Source organism: Phaseolus vulgaris, chromosome 11 (genome assembly GCF_051622355.1).
Source record: "Phaseolus vulgaris cultivar YP4 chromosome 11, ASM5162235v1, whole genome shotgun sequence".
NCBI classification, from domain to species: domain Eukaryota; kingdom Viridiplantae; phylum Streptophyta; class Magnoliopsida; order Fabales; family Fabaceae; genus Phaseolus; species Phaseolus vulgaris.
Genome location: NC_143508.1, coordinates 42,030,224 through 42,040,466, shown reverse-complemented (window position 1 = coordinate 42,040,466; position 10,243 = coordinate 42,030,224). Strand labels below are relative to the sequence as shown.

Below are 10,243 nucleotides of genomic sequence, written 5' to 3'. Positions count from 1 at the left end.
CCCTGCCGGCGATCGCACCGCGCCGCGGCAGACACTACCTCGACCGTTTCAGCAACCGCCGGCAGACCTGTGCCGCGACGCACGTCCGTTACCACCGACTCCTTGCTGCAACCGCTTGTCGTGACCGCCCATCCATTTGAGGTTAGTGTATTCTTATTTATTATCACTTATATTTTGAAAGTATTCGTTTTGAGTTTGATATTAATTGTTTATATTGAACGCATTGGTTCTGAGTCCGGAGGTGTTCGACCTTCGGCAATTTTCTGTCATTATATATTGTTTTGACATATTGAACGCACTGGTTCTGAGTCCGGAGGTGTTCGACCTTCGGCAATTTTCAGTCATTATATATTGTTTTGACATATTGAACGCATTGGTTCTGAGTCCAGAGGTGTCCGACCTTCGGCACTTTTGTTTTATTTTTTCATGATTACATATTGAAAGTATTGGTTCTTAGTTTAGGAGTTCTATGGATCGGAGTTGGATTAATACATCACGAATAAGTGATACTTACGAAAAAGGGGTGGAAGAGTTCATACAATTCGCAGAACATAATGCCGTTAGTTATAAGAATGGAGTAAGGATAAGGTGCCCTTGTATCAATTGTTTAAATGGAAGGATATTGACTGTTTCTGAAATTAGAGAACATTTTTTGTGTGATGGATTTTTGAAAAGTTATACAACATGGACGTGGCATGGTGAATTGTTAGACTTGCCAAGTGTGCACGGAGGTTCGGAGGAAGTTCATTTCTCAATGGATGATAGATTAGAAGACATGATTCGTGATGTGGGAGCAGAATCATTTGCTAATGTAGTTTTTGAAAATATGTCTAATGATGCAGAGACTCCTTTGTATCCTGGTTCAACTAACTTCACACGATTATCAGCAGTGTTAAGGTTGATGAATTTGAAGGCAATGAATGGATGGACTGACAAAAGTTTTACAGAATTGCTTCAATTGCTTAAGGACATGCTTCCAGAAGGAAATACCCTGCCCAATCGAAATTATGAGGCGAAAAAAATACTTTGTCCAATGGGTATGGAGTATAGAAAAATACATTCATGTCCTAACGATTGTATTTTATACAGAAATGAGTATGAAGATTTAAGAAGATGTCCCAGGTGTGGTTTGTCACGCTATAAAGTTAAGGTTGGTCAAAATGATGAAATTGATGAATTGACAAAGGAATGTCCTCCTGCTAAGGTTGTTTGGTATCTTCCGATAATTCCAAGGCTTAAGCGTTTGTTTGCAAATGCAGATGACGCTAAAAACCTTAGGTGGCATGCAGATAATAGAAAATGTGATGGATTACTTCGTCATCCTGCTGATTCTTTGCAGTGGAAGAATATTGATAAAGAATTTCCTGAATTTGGAAAAGAATCAAGAAACTTAAGACTTGGATTGGCAACTGATGGAATGAATCCCTTTGGAAATTTAAGTAGTAATCATAGTTCATGGCCCGTTTTGTTAGTGATTTACAACTTACCTCCTGCGTTGTGTATGAAGCGCAAATACATGATGTTATCTATGATGATCTCTGGTCTAAAACAACCTGGAAATGACATAGATGTTTATCTTAATCCATTGATTGAAGATTTGAAATTATTGTGGAATGAAGGGGTTGATGTGTTTGACGCGTTTAAGAATGAATCTTTCCGATTGCATGCGATGTTGTTTTGTACTATCAATGACTTCCCTGCATATGGGAACTTGCCAGGTTATAGTGTGAAAGGCCATAGAGCATGTCCAATATGTCAAGACAAGACATCTTATGAGCAGTTGAAACATGGAAGAAAAACCATGTATCTTGGGCATCGTAGATTTCTAAAGAAATATCATCCGTATCGTCGATTGAAAAAAGCTTTTAACGGATACCAAGAACATGACATTTGTCCCACTCCCTTAAGTGGTGTTGAAATTTATGAAAAAATCAAAAATGTTAATGTGACTTTTGGAAAAATGAAGAAGCAAACGGTGAGTGAAATATGGAAGAAGAGATCAATCTTTTTTTATCTTCCGTATTGGTGTAAGTTGGATGTTAGACACTGTCTAGATGTAATGCACGTAGAGAAGAATGTGTGTGACAGTCTAATAGGAACACTTCTGAACATTAAAGGCAAAACAAAGGATGGTGTGAATGCACGTCTGGATTTGATTGAAATAAATATACGAGAGGAATTGGCACCGAGAGAAGTTGGTAAACGTACATACTTGCCTGCAGCGTGTTACACTTTGTCAAAGAAAGAGAAAACAAGTTTTTGTGAATGTCTTAAAGGTGTTAAGGTACCACAAGGCTACTTTTCAAATGTGAAGAGTCTTGTATCTATGAATGATTTGAAACTAATTGGCTTAAAGTCACATGATTGTCACGTTCTAATGCAACAATTATTACCAGTGGCTATTCGTGGAATCTTGCCCAAAAATGTTAGGCATACAATCACTCGACTATGTTAATTTTTCAATTCCATATGTAGTAAAGAGATTGACTCTCAGAAGTTGGATGAACTTGAAGAAGAAATAATTGTTATCTTGTGTCAACTCGAGATGTTTTTTCCTCCATCTTTTTTTGATATTATGGTACACTTGGTTGTTCATCTTGTAAGAGAAATCAGATTGTGTGGGCCAGTTTATATGCGATGGATGTATCCAGTTGAACGATACATGAAGATTTTGAAGGGATATGTGAAGAATCAATGTCGTCCAGAAGCTTCCATTATTGAAAGATACATTTCAGAAGAATCTATTGAGTTTTGTTCCGAGTACATGTCAAAAGCCAAATGTATAGGAGTTCTTGAAAAAGGTTGGCACTCTCGTAGATTCATAAGTAAATCTTCAAGAGGTGTACATGTCATAAGCAAATCTAGAGAAGAGGTTCTGCAAGCACACTTGTATATCTTGAATAACACTGATGAGGTGTTACCATACTTAGATACACACAAAGACATTGTCAAATATAAAAATCCAAGACAATCAGAAAAATGGGTGTTAATTGAGCATAACAAAACTTTCATGTCATGGTTTAAGCAACAAATAATGAATGATCCATCAGCATCTGAAACATTAACATGGCTTGCAAACGATCTCAAATTTGATGTTTTATGTTGTTCTGGCTATGAAGTAAATGGTTGTTTGTTTTACACAAAGTCTCGAGATGATAGGAGTACAATCCAAAATAGCGGAGTCACCTTGGAGGGATCAAAATCCTGTTGTGGGATCAATGCCTTATTATGGTGTCATAGTAGAGATTTGGGAAGTTAATTATACCAAGTTTACTGTACCTGTTTTCAAATGCAAGTGGGTTGACAATAAGATTGGTGTCAAAGTTGATGAATCAGGAATGACTTTGGTTGACTTTCGAAAGATAGGTTATCATGACGAACCATTTATAATGGCACATCAAGCTTCCCAAGTTTTCTATATCCAAGATCCTACATTTGACCACTGGTCTGTTGTGCTACATGGAAAAAAACAACATAATGACCCAGAAGATACAAACAATGACATTTGTGAGATTGAATCACTTACAAGAACGACCATCAATAAAGAGTACGAGGATGTTGCTAATGTTGTACATGTAACTCGAAATGATCATGATGAAGGAATATATATTTGTATGTACATGTGATTCATGTTTAGTTTTACAATATATTTCATTTTCATTATATTTCATATTCTTGATGCTTATTATATTTTTTTGATAACAGGAACATGGCAGATGATAAAATTTCCCATTCAAAAACTGGTAGAGGACCTACACGATTAAAGAATATGTTTAAGAAGATAACTAAAGATGACAAAATACCTTTGTCTATTGATATCCACACTGGTGTGCCCACTGGGCAACATGCAAAGAAATATAGGAGTTATCTCGGAGTACTATCTCGTGAAAGGATCTCTATTTTAACTCAATCATGGGATCACGTGACTGACCACGAGAAAAACATGATTTGGCAAGATATTCTGGTATGTAACTGTTTTTACTTTGCTCAATCTAAAGTTCTTTTATACTTTGTTTTTGTTTATGAACTAATTCTTTCAAACAATGTAGACGCATTACAACATCCCGAATGTGGAAACCTTGAAAGCGAAGGTTCTTTCAGATGTGGGTGTCAAGTTTCGTCAGTTCACATCAAAATTGACAACAGATTATATATATGGGAAAAGGAAAGAAGAAAATCCTTGTGCAAAATATGCATCCATTGATGAAGAAACTTGGCAGTAGTTTGTCAATATTCGACAAACTGAAAAATGGCAGGTTAGTATCACTTTTATATTTGAATATAGTTTATATTAACATATTACTAAATTTTGAGTGTTATGATAGGAGGTTCGGAACAAAGCAAAAGCCAATCAGGCACATAATGATACCCCACACTTATTGTCTCGTGGTGGTTATAAGTTGCTAGAGCAGAAGATACTTGAAGAAAAGATTCAAGCACGTTCTACTTCCATTGAGGAAATGAATAGTGTAGATTCTTTAAGACCTCCATCCCCACCACTCCGACATGAGATGTGGAAGGGTGCCCGTATAAACACATTAGGGACATGGAGTTCTAAGTCTACAGAACAAACAGTTGAACGCATTGTAAGTTTGACAATTTCTTTTCAATGTGTTATTTTAAATTATATGTGTTATTTTAAATTCAATGTGTTGAAGTTTGTCAATTTCTTTTCATTTGTTTTAGGATTCTCTTAATGAGCAATCAACACAGGGGACTTTTAAACCATGTGGTCGCAATGATATTCTTAATGTTGCTCTCGGACGACCTGAACACCCTGGACGTGTTCGTGTAGCTGGATATGGGGTTGGGATTCGGTCATACTTTGGACCTCCATCACACAGCAAGGAACAATTGTCCAATGAACCTAGCCAAGAGTATTTACTACAACTATGTGAGCAGTTAAAGGCTGAGGTAACTCAAGAGTTTAAAGAAAGCTTCATGAAGGAGTTTAGTGCGCGAATGGAAATGGAGTTCAAAAAGCGGTGGGAGGGTTTAGGACACTCACAGCAACCACCTACTATGGTAGAAGATGAACCACCTCTGCCTCCTATTAAGAAAGTCAGCACTAAAGGGAGTTGTTCGGCAGTTGATCTATCAGGGGATGACTTTGGCTCAACTAGCCAATGCGATTTATATGTTGAGTGTAATTCTTTGACCCGATTCGTTGCCTTGGGTAAGTGTTATGAAGGGGTCACAATGTTACACAATGTGCCTCTTCCTTCTAATTTCATGAAGGTCACGGTGGAGAAGGTCCTTTATGGTGATCTTGCAGTTCCTGTGCCGACATCAGAGGTGACAATTGTGGCAGAGGCATTACATACTTTCGTTGCTTGGCCTAGACATCTCGTCAGACCTATAAAATCTATGGTATATATTTGCACTAATATTAGTAGAATTATATATCAGATATATTACATTCTAACTAATTTAAGTATTTTTTTGCTTTGATGAGTAGCAGGAACCTAATACAAATCTGCCTCAGGGAAAGAAGAAAATAGTCTCCATTGATGATCCTCTGGCGGCATTGGTGGAAGTTGCTACAGCTTTAGATACAACCGTCTTAGAGGTTCCATGGGATGCCAATGTTTTTGGAAGGCATAGTAATCTACCGTTGTACGTTCACATGTCTGATTTGTTGGACCTTGCATCGGGAGATCAAGAGATTAACATAACAGTTCTGCAATTATGGATGATGTAAGTTCAAATTTTAAAATCTTTATACTTTTGATTTATTAAATATATTAGTACTAACTTATTGAAATTTAGTTATCTTTCTGGATTATGCTTTGATGAGGGGAAACACAATATATATAGGTTTTTAGACCCTCAAATCACTCAATCAATTGGAAACAAGAAGTCGGAAACACAAACATACATCACCACTGCCTTAAAGAATGGTGGAAAACACATTTATTTTGCTCCGTACATCCATGAGTAAGTTCTTATTTATTAAATAAGTTTTAATAAATTATTGAAATAAGAGAAACTAATTAACTGATTTGTTATACAGCGTCATTGGCAACTATTGATCATATCTGTTCAAGATCATACCGCTGCATGGTTTTGCTCCTTGCATAAAAAACCTCCTGCCTATTTTAAAAACATTATAGATAGGTACGACAGTTTCATTTAACATTTATTATTACTTATATATTATATAATGTTATGTATTTTAACATGAAATCTTATTATTTTAGTGCTTACTCTGGATATAATATGTTGTGTGGGAGGAGAACTTCAAACCCACAAAAACTCACTTGGATGTACCTTAAGGTATTTAAAGTATATTTGTTTACTTAATTTAATGTGTTTCACTCATTCATTTAATACATTTATTTTCACATGCAGTCCAACAGGCAACCTGAAAATTATGAGTGCGGTTATTATGTTATGCAGTGGATGTTGACTATTTTGCAAGCTGAAATTAAGAAAGGTTGGGATAAGGTAATACCTCTATACAATAAACACTTTAAAATTTGAGATTTATTATTCATGCACTAATTCAAAATATTTCAAATGTCACAGTTGTTCAACGACCAACACCCGCTAGATTTAGAAGCATTGGAATATGTGAGAACAACATGGTCAAAGTATTTTGTAACCATGTATAACACTCTAGTATAGATAAATCATTACAATGACAAATTTTTTTATATATTACCAAACTTTTTTTGTATAATGTTATAATTTGTTGTATTTAATTTTTATATTTAAATTATGATTTGAAATGTTTTTATTTTCTGGAATTAAAAACTTTAAGTAGGTTATTTGAGATTTAAAAAAAAAAAAAATTATTCAAGACATATAACGGTTCCACTTGGAACCGTCTTTTAAAGCCACACTTATAACGACGGTTCCCATTGGAGCCGTCTTTAAAAGTGCTTTCAATTTTTTAAATTAAAAAAGCGCAACCCATCTTTAACGACTGTGGGAACCGTCGTTATAAGTCGGAGTTTTAACGACGGTTATGGGAACCGTCGTGAAAAAACCATACCTTTTAACGACGCCGGTAATAACGACGGTTCCAGAACCGTCGTTAAATGTCGATTTTAACCGTCGTTAATTTACCTTTTTGTATTGGTGAAGATTTTATTTTTTCATTCCCTAAACCATGTCATTTTGCATACAGGTAAAAAAGAGAAGCACCATTGTGGAAGATTAGTGGCATTATCAGCATATTATTCACCAACATTATTTTCTAACATTTACTCTTATACTACAAACTCATATTTTTCATGTGAAAATTATTTTTGTGTAATTAGTACTTTAATTTAGATTAATGTGTTTTTAATTTGAAAGTGGACTTTATATTTATTTCACATGTCTTGTTGTTCCAGCCTATTCTAAGTTTGTTTTTATCAGCACCTATTCATTCTATTCTAAGTTATGGCTACTAAGTATTAAGTATTGGTGGATTTGATACCCATTTTAATTAATTTAACAGTTTTTCTGGACATTGATTCCCGTATTGTGTTGTTAGGCATTATGATTTATGATTATATTATATGCATTGTTAAATTTCATTATAAAATTGATCTTGCAGGTAGCAGGTGAGTCCAATTTGACCTTACATAATTATTATGTGATTTAGATTTTCATTAATACAACTCAAACATCTACAATATCAATTATTACAATGTTTTAATGTATTAATCTTTTAATGAGTAACATTACTTTCTTTCTTCTTTTTTACCTGACATAACAAAAGGCATGCAAAGTACCAAAGCATTGTTGTTCGAGATGCATTTTCTGCTTCCAAATGTGATTCACCAATCAAATTCCTCAAGACAAAACAAAGAAAGCTTCTATGACAGAGTAAAGAAAGAAAATATCATTTACACAGGTTAATCATACTCTCACTTGAAACTTGCATCTTTGTTTTCCACTAAACAAAATGTTAGAATTTGTTCTTATACTCTCACTTGAAACTTACTTACTTTCTTTCTAACTAAACAAAAATGTTGGATTTTTGGAAGGAAGGGCATCTTCGAATTGGGTGAACCAATTGGCTTGGTGTGAAGTGTTGGAATTCTCTTAACAAGTGTGTTGGGTAGTACCTAGCCTAACATATGTGAAAATAGTTTGGTGTTGTGATGTAATTGGTTGCTTGGTGGGTGGGTCTTCTTGGCACTTGTATAAGGGTTAAAATATTCTTGAAATATCCCTTTTTAATTTCATTTATTCTTTTTTGATAACGAAAAATTAAACAAAATATTTTGATATTACATATTGATTGTACTTCATGCTTTAGCTTGTTGTAATAAGGATATATATCAATGCACCCAAAACCTTGATATTTACATTTTTTTTTATCAACAAAGAATTAAGTAAATTAAAGGGGACACTTTAGGGGTGTCCCAACCCTTATACAGTACCAACAACAGCAAGTCTAAAAAACACTTAAAAAAGGAAAATAAAAAGGCTGCATGATACACCCGGTATAAAGACAAGGCAAGCCTAATCTTTTCATCAGAGCTTGGGCTTAAGACAAACATAAATAAGCATGAGCCAAGGTCCATTTCCTCGGCACAGCAGCATAAAGATTGTCCCTTAAAAGTAAAACCAACTTACGGGATTAGTTGTACATACATCTTGCATATTCCATCCTTCCCATACACCACCCAGGACTATAAAATGTTGATCCTACCCTGCAAGAAAGCACCATATAAAAACTACACTTGTATTAGAAACCACACCCCTACCCACCAGCACACTCCCACCACTCCAACTACACCGAGCCTGCTATTTTAATAACCCTTCCACCTTCGGCAATTACCTTGTTTGGTTCGGTGCCAAACCAACACCACCCGGACAGGGGCTCCATCAGTACAACCAATACATCCTTCTTGTTGTGACCACTTATGGAAATGTTTAACTTGGGTCATCTCGTTCCATAAAACTTCCTATCCAAGCAGACCCTATTTTATACTTCTTCCAACCGCTAATAGCTCCCAAATGAAAGCTTAACACCAACATAAGGTTTGTTGCCTAAGACTGACTCAACTTATGAAGGCCAAAGGCAGCGTTTATATCCCCCAAAAGCACCGAATAAACAGAACGAAACCAGCACAAGATTACAAAATAATTAAGGGTCAAACAAACCCCATTTCTTGGTTATCTTCAGCATGACCCGGAACCCAGGTAATATTAGTACAGCTTTGACGTGATCAGACCTTCGAAAAACACCTATTCTGCCATGAATAATCAACGTACACACAACATGCATTGAATTGGATTTAAAAGCCAATCAGAAAAAGCATATGAGAATGACCCTTCCCTATGTTTCAGCCACAGCCAGGACATAAGTTTAGCTGCTTGAAAGGCTTCCTCGTGGTCAGGGACCCCTTGTCTGAAGATCACATTGTTCCTGTGCTCCCATATGCAGCGTAGGATGGCCACCCACACTTCCTTCCAGACCTGGTTCTGCTTCTCGAACATATTAGAAAGATAAAAATTCAGAAAATGGTTGCATATATCCTTATTGTTTGCACCCAGAACACCTATCCATCTAGAGCATAACGTCCAAACGCGATAAGCAAAGGTACAGTCCAAGAACAAATGTTGGGTAGTTTCTACTGACTGGTTACATAAAACGCACAGAGGAGAATTCACCACAATCCCTCGTGCCACAAGATTCTGACGAGTTGGGATTCTGTCTAGAAGGATTCTCCAGGCTGTTATTAGAGCTTATGGGAAAGCTTTGTGTTGAACCAAGTGGTGTTCAATGTTTTGAAGAATCCAAATCCTTTGAAGGATGAAGCCTCTGCTTTGCTTGATGCTGCTGTGCTGGTTTAAGCTTTGTTCTGGGGTAGTTCAATGTTGTAATCAACCCTTAGATTAAATCTCAAAGCAATTAGCATCTCAATTTTATCAAAGCAAAATGTTTTTCAAACTAAGTTGAAACAACCGATTGTTTTGTCGAAACAACCGATTGTTTACACTTAGGTGTTTTGAGAAAGTTTGAAAACTGTTTTTGAATGGTGATTTTGTTAAGTAACAAAACAACCGATTGATTCGAGGAAACAATCGATTGTTTGTTTTGAAACCATAACAGAAAAAACTGTTTTCTTTGACTGAGCTTTAAATGCTTTAAATGAATACGCTCCAGTCATTAAATGCTTTGACCAATCTGTTTTAAATGCAATTAAGAGTTTGTTAAGATTTGATAACAAACTATATTCTTAGATATATTCTGAAAAACTGTTTTTATGTTTTAAGGATCTTGAAACAAAGTTTTAAA

At 35.6% G+C, this 10,243-nt stretch overlaps 1 pseudogene; it reads left to right on the top strand.

The window, feature by feature from the left end:
- Nucleotides 1–469: 469 nt before the first annotated feature.
- LOC150023266 (uncharacterized) lies at nt 470–9,393 on the top strand (annotated as a pseudogene).
- Nucleotides 9,394–10,243: the final 850 nt, after the last annotated feature.